Source organism: Rhinolophus sinicus, linkage group LG02, assembly GCF_036562045.2.
Source record: "Rhinolophus sinicus isolate RSC01 linkage group LG02, ASM3656204v1, whole genome shotgun sequence".
In the NCBI taxonomy this organism is placed as follows: domain Eukaryota; kingdom Metazoa; phylum Chordata; class Mammalia; order Chiroptera; family Rhinolophidae; genus Rhinolophus; species Rhinolophus sinicus.
The window spans coordinates 152,510,904-152,528,912 of NC_133752.1; the positions used below are offsets into that span (position 1 = coordinate 152,510,904).

The 18,009-nt window shown below is 42.7% G+C and overlaps 1 protein-coding gene across 4 annotated transcripts in view; it reads left to right on the forward strand.

Moving 5' to 3' along the window:
- Positions 1-6,843: 6,843 nt before the first annotated feature.
- The window catches only part of SLC38A1 (solute carrier family 38 member 1), a 64,743-nt gene continuing 53,577 nt past the window's right edge, over positions 6,844-18,009 (forward strand). Inside the window, exons 1-2 of one of the 4 annotated variants that reach the window (XM_019748395.2) lie at positions 6,844-7,159; positions 7,333-7,510. The gene's annotated coding sequence lies outside the window, so the exon portion shown is untranslated. The remainder of the gene's footprint in view (positions 7,160-7,332; positions 7,511-18,009) is intronic. The other 3 variants (XM_019748396.2, XM_074325802.1, XM_019748397.2) reach the window with 3 other exon arrangements.

An 18,009-nucleotide genomic window follows, 5' to 3' on the forward strand; every position in this document is an offset into this window, starting at 1 on the left:
GAAGGAATAGCCTAGCAGTTCATAGCAAGATCCACTCTAAACAAAATTTGGGATCCATGGTCTGACAATGGAATAGCCAAAGTGAGCAAGGATCATATATGTGAAATGTTTAAGTGCAGGATATATTGTCAACATACACATATAGGGAATAAGAGAGGGAACTAGAAATACTTATGCTGAGAAAGATAAGACAGACTGGGGGTGGGGTTGGCCTAGGGGAGATATTTGTGGCTACAGAGAGAATACAGGAGAACCTGCTCTTAGATATCTAGAGTGTCTGTCATGTGGCCGAGGGAAGGGGAGGGTGGGGTGTTGAAGGACAGAGCAACTCTAAACAGAATAACCTGAAAACAAAATAGCCTCAACAGGCTAGAAGGCCACTTCTGAGGGATGTTGTAGAGGAAATTCCCGCCTCCCGCCTTGGAATGCTGTGTTTCTACAGTGTTTCCATGATCTATCTGTTCGTTCTTTTAGCTGACACCTTCATTTACACTAATGCATTCAAGGCAGGTCTAGTCTTTTCAGGGACCTCGTCAAAGCTCTCACTTAAACCCCTTTCCGTTTCCTCTTTTTTTTTTTTGGGGGGGGGTACCAAATTACTTTATTTGAAGAAATGAAAGAATGTAAATAGATGATTTGGTAAAACTTATAGAAAGATAAAGGTAACCCTAACATGCATGTACTGCTTTGGTGACCAGGAAGTCACCCCCGTGGCCACTGGAAGCCAGCCAAAGGTTTAGCTCTCATTACTGTTTCCTCTTTTTAATGTGCCCCCTGGCTCCTTTCATTTTTCCATCTGAAAGTCTGAAAGCTTTCTTGTGGGAGAAAAGTCAAAGAGACTGATAGATAGACACCTGGTGACAACACTTTCTAAACTAAAAAGAGGAACCCCTGATTTGACCCACAATCTGGCAAAGGACCAGAAGAACTGATGTGTGTTGTCCCCAGCGCACCTTGCATATCCCGACCCCCTAACCAGGCACCTCCAGAGCAGCAGCAGGCAGAGGTGAATGGTTCCACTGCTTTACCTGGACAGATGTGAAGGAGAAGGGGGAGGGTTGGAGGAGAGGAAACAACAAAGCAGGCATTGCCATTTTCTCCTGTAAAAAAATAAAAAGCCCCCCTGGGAGGTTTCATACCTGAAGTTGTCAGCAAATACCTTACTTAGAGTTCATATTTTAACGAGGTCTTATTGCTGAAATATACTGAAATCAAGGTCAGGACACAGGAGAGGCCCTGGGGGCAGAGTTGAAAAGAAGTGGCAGCAGGAAGAAAAGTAAGCCAATAAGGGAGGGTACCAGCGTTACCCATGGTCCCAGGCTAGCAATGCCACAGGCTACTCATTGCCTTTAGATTCTGTTACAGCAGTCAGCTCCCTTGCCCAGGGAAATTCAACAGGGCAAGAATGAATTGCTGGTCTTCCCAGGGAAGGGTCTGTAGCAGCTCGGATTGTTTGTAGTTGGGGTGTGTGTGTGTGTGTGTGTGTGTGTGTACACACCAGTGTGTTCATGTATATCTGAGGACATTTGTGTTTTGCAATATCACCTATCTAGAGCACGTTTTTAACAACCTCAACAGTGGTAGTGGTGATGATGATGACGACCGCTAATAGTCATGTGGTTCTTCCTATATGGTGCTGTGTCTAGAGGCTTTCCATACACAAGCTCACTTAATCTGTACAACACCATGAGTAGGAACTATTATAGTTTCCACTTTGCAGAAGGGAATTGGGGGACAATGAGGTAAAGTAAGTAACTTGCCCAAAGTCACGCAGCCAGCAGGAGGCAGAGCCTGGGTTTTGAACTCAGGCTGTCTGATTCCACAGACCATTTTCTTACCAACCAGACTCTACTGTCTCTCGTATTGAATATAAAACAGAGTTAAATAAATGTTCAAGTAAAGAATACTAATTCTTAGCAAGAGCTCATAAGTGGTAAGCACTAAGTGTCAGGCGGTATTTAAGCTTGGATCTTGAGTAATCCACACAACATAAGATAGGTACTTTTATTACCCCTGTTTTGCAACTGAAGATACTCAAGATTAAGGCGGTTAAGTCACTTGCCCACACATGCATCTTGCATGTAAGACAAGACTAGAATTTGGTCATATTTAGTAGCAAAGTCCATGCTCTTATAACCAGGACATTACACCAAAAAAAAAAAAAAAAAGAAAGAAAGAAAAAGAATGGCACAAACTTACCATTTTAGGTGATTCATTAAAGTCAACAAACAATTCAGGGATGCCCCTCTTACTTCACATTTTTACTCCCTTACATTACATTATTTTACTTTGCCTCCATTAGAAAAATGGGTTGCCTGTCCATGCTTGCATATCCTCCTTTCATCTCCAAAAATCCACTTCAGGGCATACCTTATGTTTTTAATGTCTTTCAAATGCCAGCTTGACATGCACTTAGATAACAACTTGTAGTCAAGCTAACAAGGGAACTGGATAAATATTTCAGTTACTTTGACCCTTGTATAGGAGCAAAACGGTAAAAACCAACACCCTAATAATTAATGGGACTGATAAGCTCAGAACATCTTGTGACTAAAACTCCCTGTGGGGTTGGCTAAAGACTTTGCTGAACCCCAACTTCTCTCTCTCCCCTAATAACCTTGCTTCCTTTCCTCCCTTCCTTAAGTGTGGATCCCAAGACCACTCCCTAATAAACTTTCTGCTCATTAATCTCAGTCTCAAACTGTTTCCCAGGGAATCCAACCTGTGACAGATACCTAATTGGTTGATTTTTTTAAAACAGCTTAGACCAAGATTTTCTTTGACTCCATATAGCAAACATGAGTTGTCTTTTATTTTTACCTATAGAATAAGAATGTCAACAAATATACTGAGTGGTTAAAACTTAAGCACATAAGGGGTTTTTATTTTTGCTTTCTTATTATAGAAATGTAATTTACCTAAAAATTGCTGCCTTAGCTGTGAATAGTTAGCATAACACATTTTGTATTTTTAAAAAAGGATTTTATGTGCCAAGTTAATTTTCTGTCAACTAGGAGAAATTGCTATCTTCAGGCTATATTGTATATTTCTCAGTATATTAAGATAATTTCTATATTAGCACAATTTTGTACTTTAAAAATTGTAGAAAAGGTGCCTACACATTTCTTGTCAAGGGAATTCTTAGATATTTGGTATTTTTGTTGTAAATGTTTATGCATGTTTAAACTGATTTACAGTTGTAACAAAAGTCTAAGACTTGTGTCCTAGTTGATATTAAAACACACAACACTGGTCTAATAAATAAGTATAGGCAATAAAAGAATGGACAGATCAGGAGACAAAATAGATCAGGAGAAGAACCATATATATATATATATATATATATATATATATATATATATATATGATATATATGATAAAGGAGGTATCACAAGAGAGGGGAGAAGAGGAGGATTTTTCACAACTTGCGCTAGAATAACTGGTTAGTGATTTGGAATAAATCAATTTAGATTCTTAACTCTCACTAGATGGATTAAAGAATTAAATGGGGGAAACGTAAGCCATAAGAACTAAGGTCAAATTCTGGTGAATATTATATCTGTATGAGATATGAATTTGTAGTTCTAAGAAAAAAACCTCAATAGTTCATTTATATAAAAATTTTAAATTTCTGAACAAAGAAATGAAAAATAGTACAATTAGGTATAATTTTGACTTGAAATACTATTTGTCTCCTCATTCCTACATTGTAAGGATGGGCAGTAGAGGTGAGGGCTTGTTAACTGTTTCAGTATGGTATGAGCATAATAAAGTACTTTATGCCTATCAACTCAGGCTTTGAAAATTCATTGCCCAGAGCTCGTTTCTGCAAAATGTACAAAATATTAATAGAAACCATTTATTGAGCACCTATTATGTGGTAAGTACTCAGTAGACACTGAGTCATTTGATCATCAGATGGGTATTCTTACCCAATTTGGCAACAAGCTAGGGAGATACACGCACAGTTGACCTACATAATAATACATAAATGTCAGGTAAATTAATCATTAAATTTCTAGGATTGATCACTGGCCCTGGTTCTTTAGTAGGGCTTGAGTGAATAAAACTGTATTGCCATACAGTTACAATACCCAATGAACCTTAAGCGATAAAATATAAGTGACCCTACAAAACTGACCTGGGCCAAAATCACAGACAATAGACTTTTTTTTTTTTTTTTAAAGGACCACCCTCTGAGATTTTCATTTAAATTCCATTTAGAGTTAGTGGGGTTTGTTGATCTCTTGCCAGAGCCAATTATAAATCAGGTGAGGTAGAATGTTCATCACGCTGCTGGAGTCGGTTCTCTCACAGTGCGATTGACTGGTTGTTCCAGCATCTGGGAACATTTTAGAGCCCAGCAGAAAATCGGCTTTGGAGTTAGCTCTGAATTTAAGACCCTGATGTGCCCATTAGAGCTGTGTGAAGTTGGGAGAAATTTCTTAACCTCTGAGTCAGGGATCAGGATGGTCTACACCTCTTAGGAAAGTTGTGAGGGCTAATGAGAGATTATCTGTAAAGTGCTTATTCTGTTGCCTCTCAGTAGGCACACAGTAAGAATAGGGGTGTTGTCATCATGACACACTTTGTCCCCATTTGAGCCCATAGCAGTTGGGTTTAAGTGCTGAGCTACTAAAAGGACCCCTGAAAAGAAGTTCCACCTACAGGCAGTCCTGAAGAAAAACTCACATTGAAGTAACACCCTGAAAACTACTACTTCTTTTTCCCCACAATTCTCCACACAGCAAGTCCTTCATTTCAACCTCCATATTGATGTCTACACTCCAGTTACAGGTTGTCAACTAAAATCCAGATGAGGCACGAAAATCCTTGCAAATTCTAGGCCCAAGAGTGTCTAGTTGCAAATGGTTACAGTATCATGGTTGAGAGGAAGCATGGAATTTGAAATAAGACCTGAACAGGACCCACCCACTTCCCTCACTTTCCTTTCACCACTTAGTCTTAAGTGAACATGGTCCATTTCAGCCTCTTTGAACCTGCTTTCTTGTTTATACAGAGGATAACACCTAATTGAGTGGTTAAAATGATTAAATGAGATAATATTTGTATCTCATGTTCTTAGCACAGTAATAGCTGGCAAGGAGTAAAAGTTAAATTCATCACTATTGAATCCAATTCAAAATACGCTCTGTAACTGGAGTCTTTTTGGTACATTGAAAGTAGCATGTAGGTTAAAACTGTAATCAAAAGGTAAGCTCTCCAAACAAACTGGTGAATATACATTCTGCTTAAAAAGGTAAGTATTTCAACAGACTTATGAAGCTATGCTCAGTTTGCCTATATTCGGATTTCTTATCTTTTTTATAAGAAGTCTGGTGCCAGGCAAGGTACGCACTACTTAAAATTAGTAATTTTATACTAAATGAGCCTTTTTTAGGAGAGAAGGAAAAGGGGCAAGAACCAACTTTTTGATGACTTGTAGAATATTACTATGATGTGAGCACTATTAACTCTGTTTTTAAGAAACTGGGAAAACAAGATGAGGACAAAAGCAGGTGACAGAAGCAATAAGTGTCAGAGGCAGAATTTGATCACAGGTCTGTTTGAACTGGGCTGTCCATCATTTTGCCCCCTTCTGTTTGTTCCGTTTCTCAGGTTTATTCAAGGGTATGCCTTCTAAATAGGGTTCTCAGAAAGACATTGTTCAACTAATGAAGACCATTTACTGTCATTCGACGGGAATAAGGATTTTAGTGACTGGGGAATGTGAAATTTGGTTGTCTTCTCACTTGTCCAGCCATGATTTTAAAAAGCAAGAGCTACTCCATTACAGATTACTCAGTCTGCCTGCCGGAAACGCTCCAGGTAGATTAATTTTTGAATTATGATTCACCTTCACTTTCCTGTTTTGATGGAACACAAAGACTGAGCCATTCCTGTCAATAAAAAGCTGGAGTTTCCACCCAGCAAATTCGCGCTATAAATGACAGTCTAACCGGCTGACGCGCAGGTGGGATTTCCTGTCGCCATTTTACGGAAACACAACTCCCCGAAAGGAAGTGCCCAGTCAATTAAAAGGGGCTGTAACAAAGAGTAAGCAAAAGAATGGGAAATGGGCCCGGTTGCCCTGTCCCCTCCATGCTGCTCTCTAGCTTGCATTGTCCCCCGCATTTGGAGCGCCCCTGATCAGTTAACCCCGCCGCGCTAGTCGCCAGTCAGCGTGGCGGAATCACGTGAGGTACCCAGGCGGGGGACAAGCGGGCTTCTTTGCTCCTTGGCAGGTGCGCACTATGAGCTCAACAAATCCTTCGGGTCCCGTCACACCCCGTTCCTAAAACAGAGATCCATGGCACAGGTCTGGGGAAGGGCTGACGAGGTCTGGGGGTGCTGGTTCCGGAAGAAGGGAGGCGCCTCCTACTGCAGGTTAGGGACAAAGGCTTTCCAAAGGCCCGCGCGCTCCGGCCACTTCGGCCCCCTTCCCGCCAACCCAGGCCATCTCGGTGCTGTTCCCAGAGCCAACACACCGCTCCATCGCTGCCCGTAGCTCCAGGCGCTGACAGCAGCTCGCCTGGCTGCTGGAGGGCCAGCCACTCCGCGGCCATCCTCACGCTGCGCCCTTCCCACAATGCAACTCCCCTCGCTCCCGTGGCCCGACTGGACTCTGGCGTACCCCAAAATGCGGCCCCTCCAAGCAAACAGCCCTCTTCTCCTCCGCCCCAGCCCTCCTAGCCGCCCTACTTCCATCCCCTGTCTGCAGCCGCCGCCGCTGCAGCCAGGTTCTGGGCTCGCTGCCGGGTCCCAGGAGGGCGTGGAGCAGGTGTCCAGGCTGCGCGCAGCCTCGTTCCCGGTGCCACCGGCAGTGCGCCCGGCACACGCGCGCCCCGCAACCCCTCCCTCAACCCTTTTCCGATGCTCAGCCGCCGCCAGCCGCTGTCGCTGCATCCTCAGCTAGCGGCTAGAGGGAAGCAGCAGGCGCGGCCACCAGCAGGGACACCATGTGACGGGTACTGCTCAGTGACACTCAGTTTTGGTTAAAGAGCGGGGTCGCGGTAGGGTAGGTGACGGTGCACAGGACTCGGAGGAATGGCCTGACTTTCCCCATTAAATCATCACGAGCCATGGATGCGCAAGGGCGACGGGCCCCCCAGTAGGAGATGACTAAGATTCGAGACCCTCAGCGCTGGAGCGTGTCGCAGTAAGTGCAAGGCTGGCGGGCAGAGTATGGGTGGGAGTGGGGGTGGGGGTGGGGGTAAGACTCTGATGCAATAGGCCCACAGAGGAGGAGGAGAGCTAAGGGAGCGCGGGCTGGGGCAGCCACTCCGCTTTGCCTGAAGGTCGCAGGGAACCTCCGCCCTTCACCTTCCTCAGAAATCCGCCACGCCACGCCACGCCACGCTTCCCCGCCCAGCCTTGGTTGACTGAGGCCACCTTTTCCCAGCCGAGGCAGCCAGACCTTGACACAAAGGACATCACGGCGGGAGGATAACCCAGAAGGGCGGACACCTTGACGGCTCTCCTTTTGCCACTTTTCCCTTTATTGCCGGAGGTACGATGATTTTCCTTACCCGGGAGAGCTGAGGGAGCAGCGGCGGGAGGAAAGGGATGTTGGAGATGTGTGTTGAGGAGGCGGTAACCTAGAAGTCATCGGTGCGAGTGTGAAAGGAAGGGTGCGTGGCAGTGCGGGGTGAGTTCGGATTTTGCTTTGGGGTAAGGAAAAGTCCAGGTCCCTTTTCTTCCGAACGCACACGGCAGCTGAAGGAGGCGCAGAGGGTCCTGGTTTCACTTTTGCGTGGGCTCTGGCTTACTTTTTGGGTCTGTTTTCATAGTAGCAGCATGTGGCACCCGCTCTGGTTAAATTCTACGAGGGTCAGGGACCACGAGGTCTAAGAGAGCAGAGTCGAGGTGAGGGCGCGACTGCCTACCCGAGAAGTGTTTGTATCCCGGACGTTTGGGGGAATTTCCTCTGTCGGCAGGGCCCACAGTAGCGCGTGTCTGCAGGGGTGTGTGTGCCGCTGGTGAGTCTCGGAAACGGGCCGCCGAGCGCAAGTAAACCCAAGCACATTTGCTGCCCCTTCCTCAAGGTCTGCCCCTCTCTCAGTAAAGGAGAGGAGTAGGAGGATGGGGGGAGGAGATGCTGACAGTGACTCACTGCCCTTTCCCGCCCTAAAGAGGCTCTTTCCAAAATGAAGAAGGGGAGAAAGAAATGCCGTTCTGGGAGATGGGATCTGTTGGAGCTGGCAAACAAAAGGCTACCGCTTGCGCAGGGCCGGGCGCGGACTTCCCTCGCCTCCCCTCCACCTCCCCTACCTCAGCACCTCGCTAGCGTCCCTAAATGTTGCCACAGAAGGCCGTTAAACTCGTCCTGTCTCTGCAGAGAGGAAAGTGCTCCTCCGTCCTAGCACGCGCCCCAGGGTGTCCCTGCCCCATAATCAGCAACCCAGAGAGTTGGGCTCCTCAGCACCCACTGGGACCCCACACGTTACGGGGCTGCGTGGGTGATGCTTTGCTGTGGAATCTCCCACTCCTGGGTTTGGACAGAACCGTAGTCAAAGAAGGCAGAAGCGCATATGGCGGCAAAAGGAATTTCGCGGTAACAGCGTCAGGGCGTTTCCGGGTGCCTTTTACAGGCTGTCTTCCGCTGGGGAAGGTGGTGCTTCAATTAAGTCCTTTGTGTCTCGCTCTGTGGCGCGGACCCAGTTTTATCACAGTGTTGCTCCGATGGAAACCTAACTGTCCGCAGGATCACGTACTTTCTCAAACGAATCCATGGGGATGTATGTAGTAAGAGTGAAAAAGATCCCAGCTCTAGGAAACGGTATTTATAGATTTGACATCTCTGCAGTGGGCTTAAAATTTTTTCAATATAAGGGGAAGGAGAGACAATCTATGGTTTGCAGACTGCAGGGCCCAGCAAAGCTGTAATTTGATAGAAGAAACTGTACAGTAACTCGTGCTTTTTCTGACGTCAGAAAGACAACGGAAATAAAACCTGAGCTAGGTGGCTGGCTGGTCTCATTGTTAAACATCTCACGCAGGGTGGGGACTCCTGAAATCTAGGCGCAGCAGTCAAGCCTGGGCACTGATGAGACCTTGGTCGGCCCCCTGGACTTTGGTTTAGCCCCAACCTCAAATGGCTTTACTCCAGTCACTTCAGTTTTCAGTCTGTCTGTCTCCTTAGGCATCTGGAAACCCACCTACTTTGGTTTGAGGTTTTAACCTTGAAGTTTATCCACTTTTTTTTTTTTTTTTTTTTACATAGTCAATAAATATTTTCTACCCAGGGCTTCTTTTGTGGCAGGCAGCTACGAACAAGATAAAGTTTCTGCTTCTGTGAGGTTTCTGTTCTGGTGCGGGAAACAGGCAATACATACATGTATAAATGAATTTCAGATATTTGTTAGTGGATCATGTGGTGGGGAGGCTTGAGACAGATGACCCTCTAGGAGGGCCTGTGTGAGAAGAGGACATTTGACCTGAGGCCTCAGGCTATTGGTAGTCTTGTCTTTTCCTCCCTCTGGATGATACTTGAGGGCAAAACTGACCTTCCTCATCATTGTTCCCCTAATGCCCAGCACAGAGTAGCTACTTAATAAATGCCTGTTGGATTGAGGTCTTGGCCAAGTTCCATCTCATTCACCTCTTTATGCTATTGTTGACCATCTCTTCCTTTCCATATCTCATTATTTGTTCCCCTTCTCCTAAGTTGAAACGTTAGTCTTTTTCCAGTCTGCTTCTCTTTCTTACTTTCTCCTCACTTCCGAGCAGTTACCAGGCCCTTGTAAATGCCCCTCAAACCTGTCTTCTCATCTCCCTTCCTAATGCCCAAGTTCAAGTCCCTGTCATCTGACCTTGATATAGCAAGTCAAGTAGTGTGTTGGGATATAAGAATCATGAAACAGACATGGAGGTCCCCTGAAGAAACCAGCACTCAGGGGAGGAAGTTGCAAGCCCAACATGTTGTTAAGAGTGCAGTAGCTAATTCATGAGCTATAACAGCTTTCTAGTTGGTCTCCATGCCACGCTCTGCTCCCTTAGTTTAATCTCATCACTTCCATGAGATCTATATTTCTAAAACTCAGTTCACATTTTTTATTGAGCTTGCTTCTAAAAACCTTCAGTGGGTTCCCTTTGCCTACAATTAAGATGTAAACTCCTTAATCCAGCACTCAGGACCCTCCACAGTCTCTGACTTCTCACCTCTTTCCATTTCTTTTTCCCAGTTTACCCTGTGCCTTCCCTGTCACTTTTCTGCCTTCAGTGTCAGTGTTGGTTCCAGATTGGAATGCCTGCTACAATCCTATATACATGTGAAGGCCTAGCCCCAATACCAATTTTCTACCTCACTGAATAAGTGTTCACTGATCACCTCTTAGCATTTTCATAAAGATTTTTTAGCTTTTACTTTTTGTCACTCCAGGTGATGGAAGGAGGGGGATAAGGCCTCAGGCTTTGAATCAAATATAAACACAGTTGGCCCTTGGTATCTCGGGGTTCTGCATCCCTGGACTCAACCCCTGCGGATCAAAACTATCTAAAAAAAAATGTTATGTTGTTGCCGACGTGTACTATGTAATTAAGCCTACCATGGTTGCCTCTGTTCTGAACATGTGCAGACTCTTTTCCTTGTCATTATTCCCTAAACAATTTAGTATAACAACTATTTACGTATCATTTACATTGTTTTAAGTATTATAAGTAATCTAAAGGTGATTTAAAGTATACGGGTGGATGTGCTTAGGTTACGTACAAATACTACGCCATTTTATATAAAGGACTTGAGTATGGATTTTGGTATCCACGGGGGTCCTGGAACCAATCCTCCTAGGATACCAAGGGATGACTGTGTACCAGGTCTTAACTTACCAGCCTAGGAACTTTGGGCGAGCTGTTTAGCATCTCTAAACCTCAGGGGTTTTTTTTTCATTTGTTGAATGAGAACGATGATAGTGAAGATGGTGGTGGCAGTAGTGGTACCCTACTTATTGAATTATCCTGAAGATTTAATTAAGATAATGGATATGAAGTACTTGGCATGGTGTTAGCACTCTATATATATTGAATTAAAAGGGACTTCAGGTTTCTCATCTGTCAAAGAAGGTGGGGAAAGTTGATCAGTAAAGTTCCCCTTACCTCTGCTATTCTATGACTATTTAATCATTTAAAAATACTTTTCTGAAAATAATTATCTTGATGGAAACCACCAGAATCTTTTCAGTCTCTGGGAGAATATGCATCTGTGAAAGGTGGTGTGGGGGTGGGGGAAGTATGTGCGTGGAAGTAAGCGCATTCAGCATCACATCATAGACTTCAGAAGAGCACACCTTGGAACACTGACCCTGCACTGACTCATTGTTATACTTATTTCTGAAGTTTGATCACATTATATGAATTGGTTTCATAGTGACCACCTGTGTTTTAGGGTTACTTACTAACAGGAAAGGAATTCAGTGACTAGGACTGAACCATGGTTTGGGGAAACAGAAACTCTGCCTCAAGTGAAGTTACAGTGTGTCTTTGCCAATAACTAGCTGGGTACACTTGGGCAACTCAGTCATCATTTTTATGCCTCATTTTCTCATATGCCCAATGCTAATAATAGTAACTGAGCTGCCTAACTCACTGAGCTGTGAAGATACAATGAGAAGAGAACCTAGAAAATCCTTGAACAAGTTAAAGGAACCAACTATTCATGATGATAATCGTCTGGAGTTAAACACACTGCTAATGCTTAGAGGATAAGTTTAGACTAGTGATTCTCAACTCTGGCTTCACATTAGACTTACCAGGGGACTTTTAAAAGCGACGAATGCCCAGACTCCATTTCCAGAGATTCAGATTTAGTTGGCTTGAGGTAGAGACCAGATGTGGAAATTAAAACCAAAACAAAACAAAAAAGCCCAAACAAAAAACCAACAAACAAAAAATACACCAGGGATAATTCTAATATGCAGTGGTTTAGATTTAAAGCAGACAAAACAAAATCAGAAATTAAATAAAGACCGCCATATGTTATTTGATAAAGTCTTAGTAATGCTAAATCATGATGACTTTGCCCTTGATTCTTTGACAAAACCAACCAGTTATTGACATCATGGGGCCACAGCCTCAGGTTACAACTTATAACCTGAATTTCCCCAGGCATAGAAGCCTGTCCAGTGATACAGACAGGGCCACATAAAGATTTAATGTGTGGATCTCAGTTTCCATCTCTTAGGAGTGACGAAGAAGATTGGAAAAGAAAGAGACAATGGAGAGCAAAAGGAAAGCATAACCTTCCCTCCCCCCCTCCTCCCCCCCAGTTTATGGTGGGGAACAGGCTCTGAGTGGGAGACAGACAGGACAGAGTACAGGGCAAAAGTTGTGTTTGCTCTATTGAACTGGTTTTGTTTAGTTTGCAAACTGGTGGCCGTAGAATCAAATGAAGCCTGTGGGTATGTTTTTTGTGACCTACACTTGCTTTTAAAATTGTTTGAAATTAGTTGTCAGTATTTAAATATCAGAATTTCATTTAAAATCTGGATTTCTGGCATTTCTTGAAAAAAAGAAAAGTGAAATCTGTCTTTTTCCTACCGAGATAGATGGGACCCATGTTCTTCAGTTCCTTAAGCCCAATCTGCTTTGCTCCTTTATCTTACCTACCTGGGCTCTGGCTGCATTTGTTTTCAGTCTAAATCTGTAGATCTTAATGCTGGCTGAATAATAGAATCCCTTGGAGAGCATTTAAAATATCCATGTTTGGATTCCATCCTAGGTTAATTAAATTAGAAACTGGTGTGTGTTGCGGCGACGTTATCCCTTATTTTTGTAAAGCTCCCGAGGTGATTCCTATTTCTAGTTAGAACTGAAGACTTCGAATTTAAGTTACTTTTTCAAAAGGTTTTGCCACAAGTCCACCATCTTATCTCTGAAAGTGATCCATTAAGAAATACTCTATAGAATCATAAATTCAGAGGATTTTACAACTGGGGGAGATCTTAGAGAGTGCATTAGTTCATCTGCTCTTTTCCTATTTTAAAGTGAGAATACAGAGGCCCAGGAAGAAGGAAAAAATGGGTTCAAAGACTATAACGTCATCTAGTATTGGATGATAGATTGTTTTATTATGTTTTCTCTTTTCAAATAAAGGCATATATTTAAATGTTTCCTTTTATAAATGATCCTCTTTACATGTACAACTTAGTGGTGCTTTAAAATTCTTATTTCTGTTTTTCCTATAATGTTTTGTTGAGAGTTAACTGTCATAGCTTAGCCAGGGGTTAAAAACAAACAAATTCCTATTCCTTGTTTTTTTTGTTCGATAGCAGTCCTTGATCAGAGATGTCATTAGAGCAAAAACACACATGTGTGTTTCTCAAAGGCTGAAATATTCCAGGCTGTTTTCAACTCCTTAAGTTTTTAGTAATTATTTAAATCTATGTATTTTCAGTTGATGAAAACGTTTTTAAATTTTGTGGTGTTTACACCGCTCAAATACACTCACTATTCTAATTAAATTAAGCTTCAATTGAAAAAAAAAAGTAATATACAGTCTGTTCTCCTATATTCTGAGTTATAGGTCAAATTCATTAACTTCTGTAGTTTACCAGTATTTTCTGCGAAGTTTCAGTAGTTTCAAGACATCTCAATATGGCATTTAGCTTAATTCCCAGACATCATAGGCTGGGCATAAGTAAGCAGCTCATCTCCCTGCCCCACACTGAAATGGTTAGTACTTATCCTCTGGTGAGCTTCCTTTAACACAGGGCCTCTCACCCTTGACGCTGCTGACATTTGGGGCTGGATAATTCTTCGTTATGGACAGCTCTCCTATGCATTGTATGATGTTTAACAGCATCCCTGACCTGTCTACACTAGGAGCTGACAGCACCCCCTCACTTGTGACGACCAAAAATGTCTCCAGACATTGCCAAATGTCCCCTGAATAATGGGGGGCAAAATTGCTCCCAGTTGAGAACCACTGCTTTAATCTCAGGCTTTCCTGGACTTTTAGAAATCATGCTAGGAATTCCAGGCAGAGTGGCCAGAATGTTAGCAGTAAATACCTTCCATTTATATAGTAGTTTACAATTTTAAATTCATTTTCACGTAATTCCCACATGCCCAGATCCAATGTAAAATAAATTAAGTGGCAGACCTAATGAAAATTGTGAGGTGGTGCTGTACATGTTGTTTCCTTTATCTTCCCATTTTTGGTTTGTTTTCCTGAGAAAGTGTGTTTGTGAGGATCGCTGATATATTGTCCGTAGCCAGATCATCATAGCTTTCTTTTTGAATTTAGTCATTGTCATTAGTAACATATTTACTATCCCCATGTGCTAGGGAGCTATGGGGTCTGTGATCCCTGTGCTGAAGGAGCTGCGATTGTAATCAGGGAGGATAACTACATAAAAGGATTATTAAAATACCGGGGGTGCCAAAAAAAGTATACATATTTTAAGAGATGTTATCTATGTATTACTTTTTGAAGTTGAATTGAATTATGATAGCAATGTGTACGCAGTATGACGTTCGCTCAAAAGATGGCGTGAATCAAATGAATGCTAGCGTCACCCTGCGACAGACAGGACAGTGGAAGAAAATGGTGAAAGCACGTTGGTCATTCAAGGAGCGCAAGACCATTTTGAAGTGGTATTTGAAATTTGAGAACGTTGTGAAAGTACGACAATGGCGGCATCTGTCTGCAACAGAACCTCCAACACACCTAACAACTGCACGCATCCGCGGTAAGTCTGAGACGCGTGGTGCTGTGTGATGTGCACAAGGGAAGATCCGGGAGGCCTCGCTCAGCAACAAGTCCTGCTGCTTCTGCTCTGGTGTTGGAACAGCTTACATGCTCACCACAGAAGTCTACCAAACAATGTTCGCCATAATCAGAAGTATCTGGACACTGATGACGACCACTATGAATACCTCTTATAATTGCAGAAGTCAAACGTGACTTGTATCCATCTTTTGTTATCGGTATATATTAAGTATTACAATTTTAACACAGTGTTTTCCTTTCTTAAAATGTGTATACATTTTTTGGGCACTCTCTGTAGTAAGAACCCTTGCTAAAACCATTGAGTGCTGTAAGAATTCATCACAAGTAAATACTCAATCACTGGTTGGTCATTGGAAAAAGGCTTCACAGAGAAGTTTGGTTTGAAATTGAAAAATAAAAGAGGACACAAGCAAGCAAGCTGGGCTTTTAAAGAATTGTTGTATTACTTAAGAGTAGGTGTGGGCTTGATGGGAAGGGGGGGGCGGGGAAGGGGGTATGTTCACGGCCAAGGGAATGGCGTGAAAAAAGCAGAAAGCGGCATAAGAGTAAATCCATTGCAGGAATGGAAGGTTCAGAGAGTGTCATGGGAGAGAAAAATTAAAGAGATAGTTATGAACAATCTGGGCTTTGAATTTGAGGTTCCAGGGATTAGACTTCATCCTGTAGACATTAGGAGGAGTTATGATTGGCAAGGGGGGCAGGAGAGGAATATGCAAGACATATTTTCAGGAAGAATCTATGTCTGTAGATGGGAGAGGGGCGAGATCAGTAGGTAGGGAGGAAAGAGGCTGGCAAAGTTAGGATTGTGGAACTGAAAGGAATGAGAGGAAGGGAAAGGACGTTAAGAAAGAATGTGCATATATTTTTTTCGAATTAGCGTTTTGGATTTCTCTGGCTAGATACCTAAGAGTAGAATTGCTGAGTCATAAGGTAGTTCCATTTAAAATTTTTTGAGATACCTCCATACTGGCTGCACCCATCTGCAATCCCACCAACAGTGCACGAGGGTTCCCTTTTCTCCACATCCTCGCCAGCACTTGTTGTTTGTTGATTTATTGATGATGGTCATTCTGACAGGTGTTATGTGGTATCTCATTGTTGTTTTTATTTGCATTTCTCTAATGATTAGTGACATTGAGCATTTTTTCATATGTCTATTGGCCATCTGTATGTCCTCTTTAGAGAAATGTCTCTTCTTGTCCTCTGCCCATTTTTAAATTGGGTTTTTTTTTGGTGTTGAGTTGAACCACTGAGCTGTACACCTGAAGCTGAAGCTGAATAATATTGAATGTCAGCTATAATTGTATCTATATATATTTATATATATCTATATATAGATATATATAGTCACGGGATGTGGAGTACAGCATAGGGAGTAGAGTCAATGTAATTATAGCAGCTATATACGATGTCAGGGGGTAATAGATTGTGAGGGGTGCAAATGTCTATTACATTGTTTTGTAAACCTGAAACTAATAAAAAAATTTTAATTTAATTTAAAAAGAAAGAATGTGGATAGGACTTGCTGACTGATTAGATATGAGGTGGCATTAAAGTGATGCCAGATCCCAAGTCAGCGTGATGATGAGAATGAACATTATCTTTAACAGAAATAGAAAAGCTGATGTGAGGTCAGGTGATGTGTTCAGTTAGGCATGTGGTGTTTGAGGCAATGTCAGACATTCACCTGGAGCAGTCCAGAGGGCAGCTTTCGTCTAGAAAGAATTTTTGGAAATTTTTCTGAGCAGGAACGAACCTGAGAGATCATCTGCCTTCAACTATCTCATTTTACAGATGAAGAAACATGCGGCCTGCTTAGTGATGTGATCATTATCAAGTAGTGTTTATGAAGGAGATCTTATTTCATAATACAAAGGAATTTAGTTTTACAAAATGAAAAAGCCTGGGGGGAAAATCCCAAAGATGCCCTGTGGGATGAACATGACACTACAGGCTTGAAATCTTCAAAAGGAAAGAATTTAGAGTGGAGGGAAGAGTGGAGGTACAAAGAGCCAGCCCGACACTCAGGGTGGGAGGAGGAAGGGAGCTGGTAAAGGAGGACAAGAGGTCAGTAAACAATACTCCATGCTCTGGAACTAGCTGAAGTGAATGAGGACTGAGAAAAGAGGCCTCTTGTCTTGACTAAGAAGTAGTAGCAATCATAGTAGCAATGGCTTACAAGAACCAGGCCGGGCACTACTGTAAGTGCTGCACAAGGACCCAACCATGGAATTGTTATAATGACTGCATGAGGTGGGTATTAATTTATCTCTAGTGTACAAGACAGGAAACTGAGGTGAAGAGGAGTTAACAGACTTGCCCAGGTCACACCGCTCCTAAAGGGTGGAACCAGAATTTGCCAGTCAGGCATGGTTTTGGGGGAGTGATAAGGACAGGAGCAAGTTTTTTCAGACTGTTGGCAGTAAAGAGGGGAGGGGCGGGTGGTAGTTCATGGTTCTAGACAAGGTTACTTTCCAGATACAGAGCTGAGAGTGATGGACAGAAGCTGGGGAAATAGTGATACAGGTCCTAGCAGAGCTGAGACCACTGGCACTTAAGGTTAAGCTGTGAGACTTGAGTAAGAAGAAAGAAAACTCCTTTTCTTCTGAGATTGCTTACTAGCTCTCAGCGTGTTCACTACCAAATGCCATTTTTATTATTTCCCACCTTTCAAGGATCCCAGCTTTTCAAAGATTTTGAGTATCAATTTTAAGCTTTTATGCTAATTCAAGTATAATTTATATGCAATGCAACATCCAGATCTTAACTATACTGTTTAATGAGTTTTGACTACAACTTTAATATGTTAATTCACTTTCCATTTTTATTACTTAAAGATATATAAAATTGCCAGGCAGAATCTAGGATTATCACATCAAATTAATACAATCGAGCCAAAAACAAGGATACCTGACATTCTTCAGATAACCAGTTTAGCCTGTCGAAGGCCTTTGGAAATACAGAAAAGCAGCTCATACTCATAGATCCATATTATTACCATCTAAGAGCCCAGTGACCCAAAGACTCCACATGGGTAAACAGGCTCAATCAGTCATTGGAAGAGATAACAGGAAGAACAGAACCATCATTAACCTTAGGCCTAGTACTTTCCCAAAACCGCTGACCTGACTATCATGATTGATTCTTAGGAGTTGAGCTGGGAGAGGTATGGTTTTAGTAGTTCTTCAGAATAAAACACCAAAAGTGATTCATCACAATTTTAAAATTAAGTGAATGTGATTGGATATTTAGTGATATTAAAGAATTCGTATTATTTTTTA